Source organism: Gossypium hirsutum, chromosome A03, assembly GCF_007990345.1.
Source record: "Gossypium hirsutum isolate 1008001.06 chromosome A03, Gossypium_hirsutum_v2.1, whole genome shotgun sequence".
Taxonomy (NCBI): domain Eukaryota; kingdom Viridiplantae; phylum Streptophyta; class Magnoliopsida; order Malvales; family Malvaceae; genus Gossypium; species Gossypium hirsutum.
This window is the reverse complement of record NC_053426.1, coordinates 29068138-29090483: the sequence shown is the minus strand read 5'-3', so window position 1 is coordinate 29090483 and position 22346 is coordinate 29068138.

Sequence of the window (22346 nt, the reverse complement as noted above, 5' to 3'; positions counted from 1 at the left end):
GGCCGTGTCTGGTGGCCGTGTGAGACACGGCCTAGCCACACGGGTGTATGTCTCCTGTTTTGAGAAAAACTTTACTTAGTGTTGAAAAAATTTCCCAAGTGTTCGGTTTAGCCCTGAACCATTCTCAATGTATGTTTATGGCCTTTTAGGCTCGTTTCAAGGACAGTATGATTGTTTATTATTTTGTTTTATTTGAATTGATAATTGTATATGAAATTTATAATTAAAAGTGTTATAAGTTTGATAATGCTTCATAACCCTATTTCACTGTTGAATATAGGTGAAGGGTGTTATATTTATTGGTATCAGAGCTACGATTTAGTCGATTTTAGGTCTAACATAGCGTGTGTGAGAGTCTAGCTATACATGCCATATATAAACTGTGATAGTGTGATGACTCCTGACGTTTTAAAATGTGTTTTCGTATAGAAATGGATCCTAATCGAGCTATAGTTGATAAGGTTGAGAGTAATGTGCCTGCTCCCGCTCAAGGGACAATGCCGTCTGATTTTAGACCCGTAATGGGTAGCCATGGGGACAGGCTAAAGAAGCCTTATTCCAAATGATGAACGAGTGGTTCACTCAATATATTCGTACAAACCCAGCTGCTCAACAACCTCCACCCCCTCCTAATCCCTAACTGGCTCCTGTAGCTCCTCAAGCAATTGAGCTTTTAAGATTGAATAAGCCTTTAGTTGACAAGATTCGTAAACACGGGGTTCAAGACTTCAGAGCTCATATTGATGATGACCTTGAGAGAGCTGAGTTTTGACTTGAAAATACGATTCGAGTGTTTAACGAGCTTTCTTGCACGCCAGCTGAATGTTTAAAGTGTCCTATATCCCTTTTGATAGATATTGCGTATCAGTGGTCGAATACATTAGTATTAGTAGTGCAAAGGGAGAGAGTCACCTGGGAGTTCTTTTAGACCGAATTTCGAAAGAAATACATAAGTCAATGATTTTTGGAACAAAAGCATAAAGAGTTTTTAGAATTGAAACAATGTCGCATGACTGTAACCGAATATGAAAGAGAATTCATACAGTTAAGCAAGTATGCTCGAGAGTATGTTTCTACTGAAGAGATAATTTGTAAGCGGTTTGTTGATGGGTTGAATAAAGATATTAAACTTCTGGTCGGGAATTTAGATTTAAAAGAATTTCTTGTGTTAGTTGACCAGGCTTGTAAAGCCGAAGACTTTAGCCGAGAAAAGAGAAAAGCTGATTCAGAGAAAAGAGACTTAAGGAAGAGATCGATGAGTAAACCTTATCAGTGGGATATTTCAATAGAGATCATGGAAAGCAATACACTAGGCCTAAGGCTCAAGCCACATCAGTATCGAGTGTTGGCAATATGAAAGATGTTAAACTTGAGTGTCAACAGTGTGGAAGATGGCATTTTGGAGATTGTTGGATGAAAAATAATAATAGAGCTTGTTACAGTTGTGGTTTACGGGATCATTTTATCCAAGATTATCCTGAGTTGAATGAAAAAGATAAATCTCATAATGCAAGATCAAGCAATATAGCTACTCGAGGGAGGCCACCAAGAAATACGGGAAATGCAAGTGGTAATCGTGGTACAACAAAAGATTCTACAGTGAGATTTGAGGCTAGAGTAGCTACTAGAGCTTACTCTATTCATGCCCACGAAGATGCATCATCACCAGATGTTAGTATCGGTACATTTTCTCTTTACGACACTAATGTTATTGCATTGATTAATCTTGGATCAACTCTTTCATATATATGTATGAATATGGTGTCTAATAAAATTTTGTTTGTTGAGTCTACTAAGTTTGTGATTAGAGTATCGAACCCCTTAGGCAAGTATGTTCTAGTTGACAAAGTATGCAAGAACTGTCCTTTAATGACTCGGGGTTACTATTTTCTGACTGATTGATGTTTTTTCCATTTAATGAGTTCGATGTGATTTTGGGTATGGACTAGTTGGCTATGCATGATGTAGTTGTAAATTGTAGACAAAAGATTATCGAGTTGAAATGTCAGAACGGTGAAATTCTTCAGATTGAGTCAGATGATTTGAGTGAATTACCTACTGTGATATCGTCTATGTTAGCTCAAAAATGTATGTGAAAGGGTTGTAATGGATATCTTGCATACGTACTGGATACCAAGTGTCTGAATTAAAGATTGAATCTGTACCTGTAGTTTGTGAGTTTTTGGATGTATTTCCAGAAGAATTATCGGGTTTGCCACTGACTAGAGAGGTTGAATTTGCTATTAAATTAGTGTCGGGAACTTCACCAATATCTACAGCTCCGTATGAAATGGATCCAGCAGAGTTGAAAGAGTTTAAGGCTTAGTTGCAAGAGTTAATGGATAGAGATTTCGCACGACCTACTTTTTTGCCCTGGGGTTCGCCAGTATTGTTTGTTAAGAAGAAAGACGGGTCAATGAGAATGTGTATTGATTATCATCATCTCAACAAATTTACGATAAAGAAAAAGTATCCGTTGCCGAGAATAGATGATTTGTTTGATCAGTTGAAAGGTGTAACAGTGTTTTCAAAGATTGATTTGAGATCTATCTATTATCAGTTAGGATTTAAAGACTTGCGTTCAAAATGAGGTACAGACACTATGAATTCCTTGTTATGCATTTTGGACTAACTAATGCTCCTGTCATTTTTATGGATTTGATAAATTGGATCTTTAGACCCTATTTAGATAGATTTGTTGTTGTGTTCATTGATGACATTTTGATCTATTCACGTGATGAGTTTGAGCATGCCGAGCATTTGAAGATTTTATTACAAATAAGAAACCATATGCTAAATTTAGTAAATGTGAGTTTTGGCTTAGAGAAGTCGGATTTTTGGGGCACATTGTTTCAACGAAAGGTATTAGAGTTGATTCAAGCAAGATTTCTGCAGTAATTGACTAGAAACCACCAAAGAATATATCTGAGGTTCTAAGCTTTCTGGGATTGGCTGGTTACTATCAATGCTTCGTTAAAGGATTCTCAATGATTACTACATCTATGACCAGATTGCTATATAATGATGTGAAGTTTGAGTGGTCAGAGAAATGTGAACAAAGTTTTGATCAGTTGAAAACATTGTTAATTGAGGCACCATTGTTGGTTTAACTCGAATCGAGTAAAGAAATTGTGATTTACAGTGACGCATCATTGAATGGTTTGGTTTGTGTATTGATGCAAGAAGGAAAAGTGATAGCTTATGCTTCTAGAAAATTGAAGCCGCATGAAAAGAATTATTTGACGCACGATTTAGAGTTGGCTGCTATAGTTTTCGCATTGAAAATTTGGCATCATCACTTGTACGGTGAAAAATGTCACATCTTTACTGATCATAAAAGCTTAAAGTATATTATGACTCAGAAAGATTTGAATTTGAGACAACGGAGATGGCTCGAATTACTAAAAGACTATGAGTTAGTAATTGATTATCACTTGGGAAAAAAATGTGGTTGAAGATGCTTTCAGTAGAAAGTCGTTGTTTTCTTTAAGGGCAATGAATACACAATTGACATTATCCAATGATGGTTCCATTCTAGTTGAGTTAAAAGCTAAACCAATATTTCTTCAGCAAATTTTCGATGCTCAGAAATGTGATAGTGAATTGCAAGCTAAAAGAGTGCAATGTGAGTTGACTAGTGATTCAGAGTACCAAATCGGATTCGATGGTTGTTGGATGTTTTGAGATAGAATCTGTGTATCAAAAAATCCAGAGTTGATTCAGAAAATTTTACAAGAGGCACATAGTAGTTGCTTATCTGTTCATCCTGGGAGTATCAAAATGTACAATGATTTGAAGAAGTTATATTGGTGGTCAGGTATGAAACGAGATATTTTTGAATTTGTATCGAAGTGTTTAGTTTGTCAGCAAGTGAAAGCTGAGCATCAAGTGCCATTGGGTTTGTTTCAACTTGTGATGATACTAGAGTGGAAATGGGATAGAGTTGCTATGGATTTCGTATTGGGATTACCCCTATCTCTGAAGAAGAAAGATACAATTTGGGTTGTCGTTGATCGACTGACGAAATCCATACATTTCATTCCAGTACGTATTGACTTTTCGCTTGATAAATTGGCTAAGTTATACATTGCTAAGATTGTTAGATTGCACGGAGTTTAAGTCTCGATTATATTGGATAGAGATCCAAGGTTTACATTGAGATTTTGAAGGAAATTACAAGAAGCTCTGGGTACGAAATTGAATTTCAGTATAGCTTTTCATCCACAAACCGACGAACGGTCTGAGCGAGTAATTCAGATTCTCGAAGATACGCTCTGATGTTGTGTTTTAGATTTCAAAGGCAATCGGGAGAAGTATTTGCCGCTGGTTGAATTTACGTATAATAATAGCTTTCAAACGAGCATAAAAATGGCACCGTATGAAGCTTTATATGGTCGTAAATGTAAAACTCCATTGTACTAGATTGAACTTAGCGAGAAATAGATTCACGGGGTTGATTTAATTAGAGAAACCGAAGAGAAAGTGAAAGTAATCCGTAATTGTTTGACAGCAGCTTCAGATCGTTAGAAGTCGTATGTGGATTTGAAATGAAAAGACATTGAAGTCGTATCTCCGTGGAAGAAAATACTTCATTTCGGTCGAAAAGGCAAATTAAGCCCACGATTCATCGGGCCGTATGAGATTATTGAACGAATAGGGCCAGTGGCATATCGACTAGCTTTACCATCAGAGTTAGAAAGGATTTATAACGTATTTCATGTATCGATGTTCAATCGATATAGATCAGATCCATCACATGTGATTTCTTTGTCTGAAATTGAAATTTAATATGATATGATGTACAACGAAGAACCGATCAAAATTTTAATATGTGAGGTTAAACAGTTGAGAAATAAAAGCATAGCTCTTGTAAAAGTACTTTGTCAATGTCACTTTATTGAAGAGGCTACGTGGGAGCCCGAAGAAGCTATGAGAAAATAATACCCTAATCTATTCACTGGTAAGATTTTCGGGGACGAAAATCCCTAAGGGGGAAAGTTGTAATAGGCCTTTTTTAGTCAAAGCGAAACAGTGGTTTTGGGACCACAAATTCGAGGTCAAAATATTTAATTTATTATTATTTTAATGTCTACAGCATAATAATACGTTTGTGTGAAAATTTTGTGCAACAATTCGATTTTGGGCTTTGTCAAAACAATGGTTTCGGGACCACGAATCTAATATAGAAAAACTTGTTTTTATTACATTTTTATGGTCTACAGGTTTATGGAATGATTTAGTGAAAATTTCGTTTGAAAATTTTGATGTTTGAGCATTCAATTTAGTTAAAAGGACTAAATTGCAAAGAATTCAAAACTTGAGTTCTATATGCTAGAGATGTCTAATTACTATGGAATTTTAAATTGAAGGTTCTTATATGGTAATTAGACCATTTTTTAAGTTAGTGGACAAAAATGGACATGAGGTAAGAGAAATTTTACGTTTTAAGTTAGGGGCATTTTGGTCATTTAGAAATTAAATGAATTAAAAGGCAAAAATCAAGCCAAAAACCTTGTCGATCTTCTCCCCCTTGTGCTGAAAATTTGAAGGAAGACATAGCTTGGGTTTGGCCAACTTCCAAGCTTGATTGTAAGTCCGTTCTTGTCCCGTTCTTAATACTCTTTACATTTTTTAAGTCTTTATCACTCGATCTACCTATTTCTACCATTAATTTGAGAAATGATTATGGTCTAGGGCTTGAACCATGTTAGAAATGTGTGTATTTTGATGTTTAATGGTAGATTATGCAAGTTTGATGTTTGATAAACAACTTTTGCTAAGTGATTTTCGAAGAAAATGCCTAAAAGGACCTATTTGTAAAATGTCATAAAATGAGTAGTAAAAATATGAAAAAATGGAAAATGTGGGCTGTTATAAGCATGAAAAAGGTTTGCCTAGGCTTGGGAATCGAAGAAAATGAATCTATTTCAATTTACGAGCCTAGGGACCAAAGTATAAAAATGTCAAAGTTTAGGGGAAAATGTAATTTTCCTTTAATGTGATTTTTGAATTGAATTGAGTAATGTGAATAAGAATTGAGTTAAATTTGCTATTATGGATCAAGAAAAATGAGGTTCGGACCTAGATCGGGGGAAAAGCAAAGTGTTTGACAATTAGGTCCCATTTCTACTATTTTTGTATCGAGGTAAGTTTGCATGTAAATAATGCATTGTTTTAATCATGTTTAAATGCTTTATTATCATATGAATTGTGAATGACCTTTGGACATATTCGACAAAGTTACGACAAGCGTGAAATCCCAGTTGAACCTTAGAAATAGATATGATACAAATGTCATGATATTAGGGTTATTAAGACTACGTGTAAGATCATATCTAGGATATGGCATCAATATGAGACTACATGTAAGACCATATCTAGGATATGGAATCGATATGAGACTCCGTGTAAGACCATAGCTGGGCTATTGGCATCGATACGAGATTACATGTAAGACCATATCTGGGATATGGCATTGGTACAGTACCGTGTGTAGGGGACTCCCGAGTATCCTTTAGCATCCAAGTGGTTCAATGGTAATTTAATGAGTATGTAAAAGATGAATTGTGTGAAAATCTAAGTTTGAGATGACTCAGGTATGTACGTAAAACTCATACGTAATGAGCTCGTTATGTGATGAACCCTCAATAAGGTTATGATTGAGTAAGTTTGACTATGATATTTATAATAATATTTATGTTAATTTACCTCATGTTAATTGTATGTTAAATGTTTGGATATGATGCTTATTATTTGCATAGGAACTTACTAAGCTTTAAAGCTTACTTCTCATACTTTTCCCTTGTCTTATAGTGTCACCAAGCTAGCTCGGATTTGAGGATCGTCGGAGACTTCATCACACTATCAATTGAACTATTTTGGGTACCAATGAATTTGACATTTTGATTTATGGCATGTATAGGGACTTGGTCATTTTGTTATGTGTCATAATTGATTTAGCCAAATGTGTCGGCTTATGTTGGTTGATAATTCATTTTGTAAATGACCATTGAAATTGGCTAATATTTGTTTAAGTATATATGCATATGATTATGTTTTCATGGAAGTGGAAGTTTGCATGGTTTAAGTTGATAAGTATGTGATGTTCGTAAGTGATAAATGGTAACATGTGAATGATGTGTGGATGGTTTGATTTTGGCTAATTTGGTTGTATGTATATGCTTGGATTGGTGTTGTATGTTGTTGTGTAGGTATGTACATTGGAGGGTGGCAAAATGGCTTGGTAAATAGCCTTATTTTTGCCTACACAGGTAGATACACGGGCGTGTGTTCCGGCCGTGTGTCCCCTACACCTTAATTGTTACAAAATAGAATGCTCAAAATTAAGCACAAGCGCAGAGAAACAGGCGTGTGTCTCAAGCATGTGGATGACACGGCCTCAGGCACGGGCGTGTCCCTTGGGCATGTGAAGTTTGCACCTGTTTTATGAAAAGTTGTGAAAAATTAAATCGACCACACAACCTAAGCACACGGCCATGTGCATTGGCCGTGTGCATTGGCCGTGTGCATTAGCCGTGTGACTTCAATTTGTTCTTGGGTGACAAATAGAGAGTTACACAGGTTAGGGATATAGGCATGTGTGACCACAAAGCCTACCCACACGGGTGTGTCCCATGCCACACGGGCGTGTGGCCCTTAAAACATGAAAAATTTTCTAAGTTTTGTTAAATTTTCTAAAGTTCCCAATTCAGTCCCGATCCAGTTCCAATGCATGTTTTGGGCCTTGTAGATTCGTTTTAAAGACGGTATGAATGTATATGAAAAAATTTAAATTTGGATGGAAATTTACATCTTGATTTTGAATGTTTGCTTGTGTATAAGTCTGATAATGCCTCATACCCTATTCTGGCGTTGGATACGGGTGAGGGGTGTTACATTTCGTTAAGAAATTTATCGTTTGATTGGTCAATTTGATAAAAAGCACAAAATCACGTAAGGTGTAAAAGTGTTTTTCTAATAGATTAAAGTATCTATTAGCTATGGATTATATAAGTGAAAGTCCTTATGTTGTTGCTAAACCATTAGTATAGGTAATGGACATTTTTGGGCATAAAACAAGTGAATTTTAATGTTTTAAACAAAGGTTAAAATGGTAAATTATTAAATAACCTAACTAAAATAATGAAAACAAATGGTTGTCTTCCTAATTATCATCATCCACTGAAAATCAACAAAAGAAACACATATTTGAAGCTTGAATTTTCGGCTAGGGTTCATCCTTACATGTAAGCTCATTTTTGATCTGTTTTTAATGATTTTTACATTTTTGAGATCGTTGCTTCGTATTCTAGCTAGCCCGCACCTTAAATTTCAAAATTATTAAAGATTTATCATGTTTCCGTTGTTGAATGCTTGAGTAACTTGATGATTTATGATAGAATTGAAAGGTTTAATGTTAGATTAATAGTTTTTGTAAAGTGATTTTTGACAAAAATGTCAAAAAGGGATTAAATTGAGAAAATGTGAAATGTAGTGGTTAAAAGTGTGAAAGTTTTGGGGCAAATGTGTAAAATAGCCCTAATATATATTTTGGATTGAATTGAATAAATAGTTGATTAAATGAGTTAATTTTGAATATATTTAGATTAAGAAAAATGGAATTCGGATTAGGATCGGGGAAAAATGAAAGTTATCGACTAATCGACTCGATTCGTCATTTTAATATATGAGGTAAGTTCGTATGGAGTAAGCATCGTTATAAATATACTTTAAATACTTTTATATTTTATAAATTGTGTATATGAGATTATAGACATGTTTGACGACGATTCGAATATATATATATGGCACTTAGTGTGTGATTCAGAATAGCTTCGGCTATATATGTGTAACATCCCGAATTATGGCCTAGTCAGAACAGAGATTTTGAGACAACAAATTTGAGATAGAAATAATTATTTTATGGATGTTACGAGGTCCATGATATATATGCATGCCTGTGTGAAAATATTGATGAGAAATTTTACCGATAAGGTGTCCAATTGAGTTATTAGGACTAAATTACAATAAGTGAAAAACATGTGTTCTAGTTGATTTAAGGGCTTAATTGTGATGAGATTTGACATTTGAAGTCCTTATTTGGTAATTAGACCATTATATGCCATTATGGACAAAAATGGACATAGGAGGGATAGAATATCAAAGTTATAATGGAAGGGCATTTTGGTCCATTGGTTAATAAAAGAATTGAAAGGGAAAAATAGTCAAAATTTGTCTCCATATTCATCCTCCTTGGATAAATTTCACAAGAAGCCATAGTTAGGGTTTCTTTCATCTTTCAAGCTCAAAGTAAGTGCATTCTAGCCCTATTTTTAATGTTCTTTATATTTTTGAATCCTCGTAGCTCAATTTAGTTATTCCTACCCTTAATTTGAGCTAGTGTTCATGTTCAAAAACATACCCGTGAATGACATGCTTGTGCTTTGATGTTTAATGGAAGAATATGGAGGTTTGAGGTGTGATAAACAACTTTTACTAGGTGGTTTTTTGTGAAATTGATAAAAAGGACCTAATTGTAAAAGTTGTAGAAACTATGTGTAAATGTGTGAATAAATAAAAAATGTAGGTTTGTATAAGAGGGAAAATGATTCGGCTAGGTTTGAATAATGTGAAAAATAAGTACTTTTCATTTTATGAGCCTAGGGCCAATTTTGTAATTTTGTAAAATTTTAGGGGCAAAATTATAATTTTGCCATATCATATTTTTGGACTGAAATGAATAATGCGTATATTAAATAAGCTAAATGTGTAACAGCCTGATTTAGACCCTATTTGGAGTGGTGGTTTCGGGACCACGAATTTGAGTCAGAAAAATATTTTAAAATTACTTTCTATGTTTATTATGTGTGAATTTATATATGTGAAATTTCCGTGTTTTAATTTTATCGTTTGAGTGGTCAATTTAATAAAAAGGGCTTACTCGCGTAAAATAAAAATTTGGTGGTTAAGTGTGAAAGGGTCGAATAGTTGTTGTTCTTTTAATATGGAGGTTTTAAGTTGCAATTAGACCATAATATTATGTGATGGACGGTTTTGGACAACCATTATAAAGATTATATATTAAATTACAAAAGGTTAATTTAGTAGAACATGTAATAATATATGAAATAATAAAACATAAAAATTAAACCAAGTGTTCATATTTTCTTTCTATGACTGAAAGCTAAAATAAAAGAAAAGAAATAAAGTTTTCTTATATTCGGCCATTGCTAAGCTAAATCAAGGTATGTAACTAGCTAGGTTTTTGATAATTTTTATGTTTTTGAGATCGTTGCAGTGTAATGTACAAAGCCCATGCTTGAATTTTTGATTTTGATGAATATTTTGAGTTATGTCATTGATGATTATTTGAGTTTTGCGATGTTAGTTGATGAAATATGAAAGATATGTTTTGGATTGATATGTTTTGTATTGGAATGTTTGATGATTTTGAGTAATTAGGACTCAATTGCAAAAAAAATAAATTGAGGGACTAAAATGTGAGATAAATGAAATGTATGGACTTGTATGCATATAAGGAAGATTCGGCCTAAGCATGATATATTGAAATTTTGCATGTTTTGTGTTTTATGCAATTTGGACTAAATTGTAAAAAGTGTAAAATGTTAGGGGTAAAATAGTAATTTTTCCATTTATGTGTTTTTGGACTAAATTGAGTGAAAATATGTTTGAATGAGTTTAATTTGAATATGTTTAGATCAAGAACCAAAGAAATTGGATTTGGATCGTGGGAAAACTAAAGTTGTCGATTAGCCGTCCTGTTCCGATTTTCATCGTCCGAGGTAAGTTTATAAGCACATATATGTTGTTTATCCTAAATAAATATGAGCTTATTATGTTGAAATGAATTATGTGAAGTGTATATGTTGTTAGCCGAATGTGAATATGATAGGGAATTATGTTTACGAATTTTTTCCGACCGAGTTATGACATCTGAAAGTCTCGTACGAACCTTAGGAATAGCTAGGATACATATGTCATGACATAGGATCCGATATGTGTTTTTGTGTAAGACCATGTCTGGGACGTTGGCATCGATATATGTGGTCATGTGTAAGACCATGTATGGGACATTGGCATCGTATATGATTCGTGTAAGACCATGTTTCGGACAGTGGCATCGATATGAGATAGCATGTAAGACGACATCTGGGACGTTGGCATTGTATGATATATGTGATTATCCTAGTATCCTACTCAATTCCGAATGGTTCAACGGGCAAGGATAAGTTGTGAACGAAGGTGTAAAACGAGCTAAAACGATCAGGTATGAGTTAGTTGATTAGCTATTTGAAAATAAGGTAAGTTGGCCATTTTATATGTGATGCAAATCATATAAGTTATTAATGTGAACATATGTGCACTTGCAAAGTATAGTTGGCTATATGTTATGTATATGCAAGTGATGTTATATTTTGATTCATGAGTATATGTATACGTGTGTAAATACATTCGGTTATATAATGATGTTATGTCTTTGAAATTGAATGATACTTGGAATATGTATATATGTACAATTGGTTAAGATAAGGTTATTTATGAAAGCATATGTTAATTATGAAATGCTAAACTTGAGATTAAATGTGATTGTGATAGTATAACTTGGTTTGGTTAAAATAAGTTGATAATGTCATTGAGTTGTTATTTGCTTATGACTTACTAAGCTTTAATAGCTTACTGTGTGTTATGTTTGCCTCTGTTTTATAGATTTCGAGATCTAGTTAAGAGCTCGGGGATCGTCAGCAAAGTCCATCACACTATCGGCTGTCTTCGATATTTTATAAGTTGAATTTTCAAACCTATGGCATGTGTAGGCCGGATTATATTTTGAAATGTTGGATTTTGGCTTATGTAAACTTGAGCCATGTGAAAATGGCTTATTACTTTGTTAAGTTTGGATTTAATGCTTCGTTCAGGTGATGGTCATGTTTTATTTTGGTGTTTGGCTATTGCTTATATGTAAATATATGCATATATATATATGTGAATCTTGGTTGATATGCTTTGATAAGGTTTTGTTATGAGACTTAATATTATTGCTTTCATGCATTCGGTTTTGGGATAGGATTGTTAACAGGGCATATTATGGTAAATATGTTTCATGATATATTTGAAAGGTAAATTAGGTATGATATGAAATTTTGTGGATAGATCCCCTTGTTAAATAAATATGTATGTTATATATGTGTTTGCGCTTGGTATATGCTTATTATTTAAAGTAATAATATGGTTAAGTTATGACCATTCATTTTGGCAAGCTTGTTATAATGGTATGTTTTGTATATGCATATTTTTATGAATTAGCTTAAATGAAGTAAGCATGGTTGATGGGTATATATTTATATGTAAATATTTCAATTATAAATTAATATTGGCTTATTTGAAATACACGATTTGTATTATGAATTAGTTCAATTTAGTAAGCTTAATACAAAGTTCATATGTTCGTTATATTGGTTATATTTATGTATGATAATTAGCATGTATACAAGGTACTTGATGGTCTATATTTTGTACTCTTTTAATGGTTCATTGTAGTATGTTAATAATATGCCCAATATATATGTATAAATTGCATTAAAGTCAAGTTTTACCATATAGTAGTGATATTAAGTTTGTATATGCATTTGAACAAATACTTGGTGTGCAATGATATGTTTGGTTACTAATATGCACACATGTAGAGCTAAAGTAATGACTTGTTGCTATTTATTAAATTAAATAAATATATTGGCACGCATTTGATAAAAAAGAATAGTAATAATTGACTTTCTTAAGTTGTGTATGGTTAGGTAATGCCTTGTAACCCTAATCCGGCGATGGATACGGGTTAGAGGTGTTATAAAACGTGCTATTATAGATCAAGAGGGACGAGGGATAGATCTTGATCGAGGAAAAGGCAAGGTTGTGCACTAAATCAAAAATTAATCATATTTTGCACCGAGGTAAGTTGTGTGTAAGTAATTCAACAACTCCAATATTACGTATATAATATTTGACATTATATGATACATATATTTATGCCTTAAAGAAATTGACTTGTGATGATCCAATGGAAGTTTAGTGATAGCTTCGTGTCTCAGAAGCCCGGGTGACCCAAAGAAATACTTAGGACTTGGATGTTGTGACACTGTGCTAAATGAGCTTCTGTGTAAGACCATGTCTGGGACATGGCATCAGTGATGATATATGTGCCTGTGTAAGACCATGTCTGGGACATGGCATCGGCGATGATATATGTCCATGTGAAAGACCAAGTTTGGGACATGGCATTGGTGATGATATCTATGCCTGTGTAAGACAATGTCTGGGACATGGCATCGGCGATGATATGTGTGCCTATGTAAGACCATGTCTAAGACATGGAATCGGTGATGATATGTGTGCCAATGTAAGACCATGTTTGGGATATGGCATCGGTGATGATATGTGTGCTAGTGTAAGACCATGTCTGGGACATGGCATCGGTGATGATATGTGGATTCATGTAAGACCATGTCAGGGACATGGCATTGATACCTTATTCGGTGTATGACAATCCCAAGTGTCCTTTAGTATTCCAGCGGTTCAACGAGCCGTTCAAGATGTTGGGTTAAGAAGTGGAGTGATATGAGTAAGCATGTACAGTACAGGTATGTACGTAAACCTCATAAGTATTGAACTCGATTCATGATGGGAAATTTAGCATGAGTAAAAAGGAGTAAGATAAGCTTGATGTTTAATGACATTTAATGTCAATTTTGACTATGTTCATGTGTGTAGTATGATATTATGGTGATAATTGATAATATGTTTAATCCATGAATATTTTGACTTATGTTGTTTATTATTTACATGCAACTTACTAAGCCCTGTGCTTACCCTTCTTTCCTTTCCCTTTTCTTTTAGCATCATCAAGCTAACTCGAGGGTCGTGGACGTCGAAGCTTGAGTCACACTATCAACAAATCTTTTGGGGTATAATTAGTTTACTACATTTAAGTATAGCATGTATAGGGGACTTAGTATTTTGTTTTATGTGTTATATTTGATAGCTAAAGTGAAGGCTCTTTTTGGTATATTATTCCATTTTGTATATGGCCATGAAATATGGCTCATATTGATTATTGGGTTGAAATCCCTAAATATTGTTACATGCATAAGATATGTTATTACTTTTGTGGTGTGTGCCAAATGGTTGATAAAATGTGGAATTTATGCTTGATGGATAAATGATACTAATTGGTATGGTCACTATATTAATAAAGGTAAAGAAATGTATCGAATGAACTTAACAAGTCAAGGAGTCCCAATTAGGTAAACTTGATATGAATTTATCATGCATGAGTTAAAGCTATGGATGTCTAAGTAACCTTTTTATGCCATGTCAACCTCCATTGGCATGTGAGTGTGTGTTGGGGTTGTTAAGGGTGACAAGTGGGCTTGGAATATAGCCTCAAAATTGTCCACACAGGTAGACACACGGGGATGTGTCTAGGACGTGTGTGACACACGGTCAGCCCCATGGGCGTGTAGTCTGGCCGTGTGTCCCTTGCACCCTAGTTTTACAAGTCAGTATGCATGGTAGTAAATACATAGGCAGAGACATGGCCCTGTGTCTCAGTCGTGTGGAGGACATGGCCTTAGGTCTTAGGCGTGTGCCCAGGCCGTGTGAAGTCTACACCTTATATGCGAAAATTAAATTCGCCACATGGCCTAGCACATGAGCGCGTGACTTGGCCGTGTGATATTAAATTTATGCTAACATCATAAATAGGGAGTTACACGACCTGGGGATACGGGCGTGTGACCTTGTTTTAAGAAAATTTTCCTAAAGTTCACGGTTTAGTCCCAGACCGCCCTTGATGTATGTTTTGGGCCTCGTAGGCCCATATAAGGGACGATATGCATGTTCTTGAATAAAATTTAAATTTGAACAAAATTTCATGGCCCGATTTTAGATAGTAGTGTACGTTCAAGTCCAGTAATACCTCGTATCCTATCCCGGCGTTGGATATGGGAAAGGGGTGTTACATTTACTGGTATCAGAGCTACGGTTTAGTTGGTTCTAAGACTACGTAGCGATTGTGAAAGTCTAGCTATACATGCCATACGTATATTATGATGGTGTGACAACTCCTGGCAATTGAAATTGTGTTTCATATAGTAAATGGATCCTGAACGAGCAGTTGCTGACGATGTAGAAAGTAACGCCCCTGCTCCCGCTGAAGGAGCAATGCCAACTAATAGTAGACCTGAGATAATTAGTAGAGGAGAAGGAGGCAGAGAAGCCTTTCTCCACATGATGAATAATTGGTACACCAAGTTTGTTCGGGCAAACTCGGGTGTTCAACCTACCCCTGTAGTTCCCTAAGTTGTTGATATGGTGAGAAGGGAAAGGCCTCTGGTTGATCGAATTAGAAAGTATGAAGCTGAAGAGTTCCGAGCTAACATTGATGATGATTCGGAAAGAGCAGAGTTTTGGCTTGAGAACACCATTCGAGTCTTTGATGAGTTGTCATGCACACCAAAGGAGTGCATGAAGTGCGTGGTATCGCTTCTAAGAGATTTCGCTTACCAGTGGTGGAATACCCTCATGTCGATTGTGACAAGGGAGAAAGTGACTTGGGAGTTTTTCCAAGAGGAATTTCGCAAGAAGTATATCAGTCATAAGTTTATGGATCAAAGAGGAAGGAGTTCCTCGAGATGAAACAGGGAAAAATGACAGTTACTGAGTATGAGTGTGAGTTTGTAAGGCTTACCAAATACGCTCGAGAATGTGTATCTACCGAAGCCATCACGTGTAAAAGATTTGAGCACGAGTTGAACGAAGACATCCAATTGTTGGTTGGCGTCCTCGAGTTGAAAGAGTTAGTATCTTGGTCAAAAGAGCATGCAAGGCCGAAGAATTGGCCAAAGAAAAGCGGAAGGCTGATTTGGTGTCTCAAGACTTGAAGAAGAGGCAACTGAGCAAACGTAACGCCCCTTATCCATGTTCTACGCTGGAACAGGGTACGAGACATTACTGGAACATAGCACATGCAATTGTATGAAACCATGACGTAGATTTTTTTTTTATATATCCAAGTTAAAACAACTCAAATTTCATACTTAATCATGCATCCTCATACCTTATAGCTTGAACAATATTAATTAATATCAATGGTCATATACAAAATGAGCTATCAAATATTGAAGGCTAACATTTTAGGCCAAATTAATTATGACATAAAACAAAATAACTAAGTCCTCTATACATGCCATAATCCAAAATATTATTTTCAAAATACCAAAAGAGTGTTGATAGTGTGAATGGATCTCCAACGATCTCTGAACCCCGAGCTGGCTTGGTGACACTATAAGACAAAGGAAATGAAAGAGAGTAAGCATAAAGCTTAGTAAGTAAGTACGTAAATAATAAACAATTTGTCAACATGATTTTCAAGGTAAAACAATCATAATTGTACAATTACTCATTTTCAAGTTAAGTTGTTTTCTTGAGTCACAATCACTAAATTATTTATAGCTGGAGCTATGGAACTCCAAATTAAGATCCGTTAATTTTCCTAGAAATTAGGCTCATATATATTCTTACCATAAAATTTTCAGAATTTTTTTGGTTTAGCCAATTAGTACAGTTTATTCATTAAAGTTACCCTTGTTTCACTGTCCAACAGTTCCAACCTCTCTTCACTAAAAATTAGTTATCTCACGGTATGGGACACGAAATTAAGAACTGCTAATTTTCCCAGAAACTAGACTCACGTATATTCTTACCATAAAATTTTCAAAATTTTTGGTTTAGCCAATTAGTACAATTTATTCATTAAAAATACCCCTGTTTCACTATCCGACAGTTCTGATCTTTCTTCAATAAAAATTATATATCTCATGGTACTGACCTCAGATGCTGTCCCCGTCAATTCCTCTTGAAGATAGACTCATTAAGGATTTTCAGCATACAAATTATGACCATAATTATTTTTTTATAATGTTTAATGATTTTTCCAAATCAGAACAGGGGATTCCAAAATCATTCTGACCCTATCTCACAAAAATCCAATTATCATAGAATATGAAATTCTTTTGCCTTCACTGTTTCTTTTATGAGAAAAAAACTCATTAAGATTTAATTTCATATCTTATTCAACCTCTAATTCAATTTCTACCATTTTTGGTGATTTTTCAAAGTCACACAACTGCTGCTATCCAAAACTGTTTTATTACAAAATTTCATTTTTACATAATTTCACTTACTCCATTTTATCTTACCAAAAGATTCACTCAACGATTGAGCACATTGCTCACAACTTTTCACATCAATATACCTGCACTTATTCATCACATAGTTATGTACATATGTATTTTCACTTAGTAAATTTCCCGTTGAACTCTTCGGAATAATAACAGATACCCAGTGGTCTGTGCATATAACACCCTTGTAACCAAAGCTCTCTGGTACACATAGTAGCCTGCATTTACTACTACACATGTTACCCATCAATCTAGTACACGTAGTAGCCTGCACTTAGTACTACACACATGACTTATCCGTCTGATACACGTAGTAGCTTGCACTTAATACTACACACGTGATCGAAGTTAACGGGTACGCATAGTAGCCTGCACTTAGTACTACACAAGCGACCTATCAATCCGGTACACGTAGTAGCCTGCACTTAGTACTACACACGTGACCTAAAACTGTCTTAAACACATAGTAGCCCACACGTAGTACTACACACGTGTTCTCACAACAGATTATTCGTATCTCTTCTATTCTGAAGGTTCAATCGGGAAATTCTTCACTTTTCAACATTTTACTAACTCGTTCTTAGTCAATTCCAATTCGTAGTTTACATCAATTGATCATTCTATAGGTAGCCACATCTCAAATAGTAACAAAAGATAATAACATAAAAAGAATCGAAATATTATTTACATACAAACTTACCTCGGTGCAAAATATAGAAATTTTGCAATTTAGTCTTCAATCTTTTCCTTTCCTCGATCAAGGTCAATTCCACGTCTTTCTTAGTCTATAATAACAGATTTGACTTATTAAAATGCTCACATTATTCAAAGTAACCCAAAACATAAAGTTTCACAAAATTACGATTTTTCCCCTAGGTTCGAGAAATAATTTTTATTCAATTTCCTTGTATGCTAGGCTTAGTCAAACCATTTTCATAACTATAGCAGTCCAGAATTTGCATTAAATCACACACTTACACACATTTTACACTTTTTTACAAACTAGTCCTTTTATGCAATTTCAACAAAAGTCACTTAGTAAAAGTTGTTTATCACACTCAAAACATTCATATTCTTCCATAAAACATCAAAATACATGCATGTCATCCATGGGTAAAGTTTTAAATATAAACCCTAGCTCAAAATATTGGTAGAAATAGGTAAACCGGGCTACGAGGATCTCAAAAATGTAAAGAACATTAAAAACGGAGCTAAAACGGACTTACAATCGAGCTTGGAAGTTTGAAAAACCCTAGCTATGTCTCTCTCATGTGGAATTCGGCCAAGGGGTTGAAGATGGACAAAAATTGGCTTTTAATTTTGTTTTTAATTCATTTTAATAACTAAATGACCAAAATGCCCTTAATGAAAAACTTTGGAAACATGCCTAACCATGTCCATTTTTGTCCACAAACATAACCAATGGTCTAATTACCATATAAGGACCTCCAATTTAAAATTTCATAACAACTGGACACCTCTAACATGTAGAACTCAACTTTTGTACTTTTACAATTTAGTCCTTTTGACTAAATTTAGTGCCCAAACGTCAAAATTTTCGAACAAAATTTTTACAAAATAATTCCATAAAAATGTAGACCATAAAAATATAATAAAAACACATTTTTCTAGTCAAATTTGTGGTCCCGAAACCAGTGTTCCGACTAGACCCAAAATCGGGCTGTTACAACTCTCCCCCCTTTAAGGATTTTCGTCCCGAAAATCTTACTGGTAAAGAGGTTTGGGTACTGTTTCCTCACGACTTCCTCTAGTTCCCATGTAGTCTCCCCTACGCCATGCCTTTGCCACAATACTTTTACTAAGGCTATACTTTTATTTCTCAACTGTTTAAATTTCTGAGCCAAAATCTTAATCGGTTCTTCATCGTAGGTCATGTCCAGTCGAATCTCAATCTCTGTCAGAGGAATCACATGTGAAGGATTGGAATGATAGCGTCGCAGCATCGACACATGAAACACATTATGGATCTTTTCCAACTCTGTCGGAAAAGCTAACCAATATGCCACTGGCCCTACTCTTTCAATAACCTCATACGGCCCAATAAAACGTGGACTCAACTTGCCTTTCCAGCCAAATCTGAGAACTTTCTTCCATGGGGACACTTTCAAAAATACTTTATCTCTGACTTGAAACTCAATCTTTTTTCTTTTCAAATCTGCATATGATTTATGTCTATCGGAAGCAGCTTTCAAACAATCTCGAATTACTCTTACTTTCTCTTCGGTTTCCTTAACCAAATCAACTCTGTGAATCTGTTTCTCGCTAAGCTCGGTCCAATACAAAGGTGTTTGGCACTTACGACCATACAATGCCTCATAAGGTGCCATTTTTATACTCGACTGAAAACTGTTGTTGTAAGCAAATTCAAACTAGTGGTAGGTATTTCTCCCAACTTCCTTTGAATTCTAAAACACAATATCGAAGCATGTCTTCAAGAATTTGAATTACCCTTTCGGATTGACCGTCAGTTTGTGGATGAAATACAGTACTAAAATTCAATTTCGAACCCAAGGCTTCTTGCAATTTTTTCCAAAACCTCAAAGTAAATCTTGGGTCTGTATCCGAAATAATAGACATAGGTACTCCATGCGAACTCACAATTTCAGCAATATACAATTCAGCCAACTTATCAAGTGAGTAGTCGGTACGTACCGGTATAAAGTGAGCCGATTTTGTCAATCTATCAACAACAACCCAAACGACATCTTTCTTTTTCGGAGTTAGAGGCAAACCTGTCACAAGATCCATCGTGATTCTATCCCATTCCCACTTGGGAACCATCACTGGCTGAAGTAAACCCGAAGGCACCTGATGTTCAGCTTTCACTTGTTGACAGATCAAACACTTTTATACAAACTCTGAAATGTCTCTTTTTATACTCGGCCACCAATATAATTTCTTCAAATCATTATTCATTTTTGTGCTGCCAGGATAAACTGACAAACTACCACTGTTTGCCTCATATAAATTCTTCTGAATCAACTCAGTATCTTTCGATACACATACTCGATCATAGAACATTAAGCAATCATCTGGTCCAATTCAAAATTCTGAGTTACAACTCGATTCACACTGAGCTCGCTTGGCTTGCAAATCACTGTCATTCTTTTGAGCTTCACAAATTTGCTGAAGAAATAACAGCCTAGCCCTCAACTCGACCAAAATCGAACCATCATCATACATAGCCAAACTTGTACTCATTACTCTCAAAGCAACCAAGGATTTTCTGCTCAAGGCATCTGTGACTACATTCGCTTTCCCTGAATGATAGTCAATCATTAGCTCATAATCTTTCAATAATTCGAGCCATCTCTGTTGTCTTGCATTCAAATCTCTTTGGTTCATTAGATATTTCAAACTTTTGTGGTCAGTAAAGATTCGACATTTCTCACCGTACAAATAATGACGCCAAATCTTCAAAGCAAAAACAATGGCGGAAAATTCCAAATCGTGCGTCGGGTAATTCTTCTCGTGCGGTTTCAACTGTCTCGAGGCATAAGCTACCACTTTACCTTATTGCATCAACACACAACCAAGACCAGTTAATCGCTATAGATCACAAACTCTTTACCCGACTCGGGTTGCACTAACACTGGTGCTTCTGTCAATCGCGCTTTCAACTTCTCAAAACTTTGTTGACACTTTTCAGTCCTATCAAATTTAACACTCTTTTTCAGCAACTTAGTCATAGGAAAGGCAATCATCGAGAATCCCTCGACAAAGCATCGATAATATCGGACTAAACCCAAAAAGCTTCTAACCTCGGTTACATTCTTTGAAAGTTCCCAATCAACAATCATTGAAACTTTGCTCGGATCAACTCGAATACCATCACCCGAAACTAGATATCCCAAAAATCCAACTTCATGAAGCCAAAATTCACTTTTACTTAATTTAACGAATAATTTATTTTCTCTCAAAATCTATAATACCGTTCTCAAGTGTTTGGCATGCTTGGACTTATCTCGAGAATAAATCAGTATGTCATCTATGAACACAACCACAAACTTATCCAAATATGGCCGAAAGATTTAGTTCATCAAATCCATAAAAATGGCTGGAGCATTAGTTAAACCGAAAGGCATCACAAGAAATTCATAGTGTCCATACCTCATTCTGAAAGCGATTGTTGGCACATCTGACTCTTTAACTCTCAACTGATAGTAATCAGATCTTAAATCTATCTTTGAAAACACTGTTGCCCCTTTCAACTGGTCTAACAAATCATCAATTCTCGGCAACGGATACTTGTTCTTTATAGCACCTTGTTGAGCTGTCAGTAGTCAATACAAAGTCTCATAGATCCATCTTTTTTCTTTTCAAACAATACAGGAGCACCCCAGGGAGAGAAACTCAGTCTCACAAATCCCTTATCTATTAACTGTCGCAACTGAGCCTTTAATTCTTTCAATTCAGTCGGAGCCATTCTATACAGAGTAATCGAGATCGGTGCAGTCCCAAGCAACAAATCAATGGCAAACTCTACCTCTCTAATTGGAGGCAACCCAGGTAATTCTTTTAGAAATACATTCGGGAATTCACAGACTACTGGCACTGATTCAAGCCTTGACTCAGACATCTTAGTATTCAATACATATGCAAGATAAGCTTCACACCCTTTTCTCATGTATCTCTGAGCAGACATGTGCGAAATCACCATAGGCAATTTATTTGATTCATCTGTCTCAACTCAAGGGTTTTCTGTCTACAATTTACCTTGGCATCATGTAATGTCAACCAATCTATACCCATAATGACATCAAACTCATCAAATGGTAACAACATCAGATTAGCCGAAAAGTAGTGACCTTGAATCATCAAAGGACAATTCTTGGAAACCTTATCTACTAATACATATTTGCTTAAGGGGTTTGACACTTTAATCATAAATTCAGTAAGCTCAGTAGGCAAACTCTTACTAGATACTGAATTCTCGTAAACATAGGAATGAGTAGATCCAAGATCAATCAATGCAATAATAGTAGTATCATAAAGAGAAAATGCACCTGTAATCACATCGAGAGATGACGCCCCCTCACGAGCACGTATGGCATAAGCTCTAGCAGGGGCTCT